The following is a 680-nucleotide window of genomic DNA, read 5'->3' as shown; positions in this document are numbered from 1 at the left end:
CAGCAGCAGCAGCAGCAGCGGTCGCTGCGGCTGCTGCAGCAGCTGCAGCAGGGAACGGCGGCAGGCGGAGGTGACGCAAAGGGGACCAGCAAGGCGCATCGCGGGACTTCTTCAAAAGCTGCTGCAGCAGCAGAAAGAAGCTGCAGCGCTCCCAGGGCGCATGCAGAAGAGGCGGAGAAAAAGTTGAATTTGAAGAAAAGTGAAGCAGCAGGAAAGGCTGTGCAGGCTGGGGTGTTGCGCCGGTGCACGTACACCCCGGGGCTCCAGAAATAGAAAGCAGAGAAAGACAAAAGTGGAAAAGGAAAGGAAGTTTCGGCCTGGAGCCGCTGCCGCTGAGGGCTCGAGCTGTACATACACTGCAGCCCCGTAGACCACTCGGGAAGGGGCGATCCAAGGGGAAACAAAAGGCAAAATAGTTCAATTTTAATGAAAACAATTCCCATTTAATGAATTAAATCCATTTAACTGGTTTTTAAACCGGAATCTTCTTTTTTTTTGGAGCTTCGGCGCTCATCGACGCGCCAGCTGCTGCGGAGTCTTCGGCTGCACCTCCTGCCCACCACTCGGATCTGTGGCTCTGTCTAACTCTAGAAAATTCAAAATTGAAATTAAATGATTAATTTCATCAATTTCAATATTATTTTCCTTTCCAAAAATCCCGCTCGAGGTGCTATTTTCAT

Source organism: Eimeria tenella, genomic scaffold, assembly GCF_000499545.2.
Source record: "Eimeria tenella Houghton genomic scaffold, Eth_scaff2241, whole genome shotgun sequence".
Taxonomy (NCBI): domain Eukaryota; phylum Apicomplexa; class Conoidasida; order Eucoccidiorida; family Eimeriidae; genus Eimeria; species Eimeria tenella.
Note: the sequence above shows the minus strand (reverse complement) of the source record.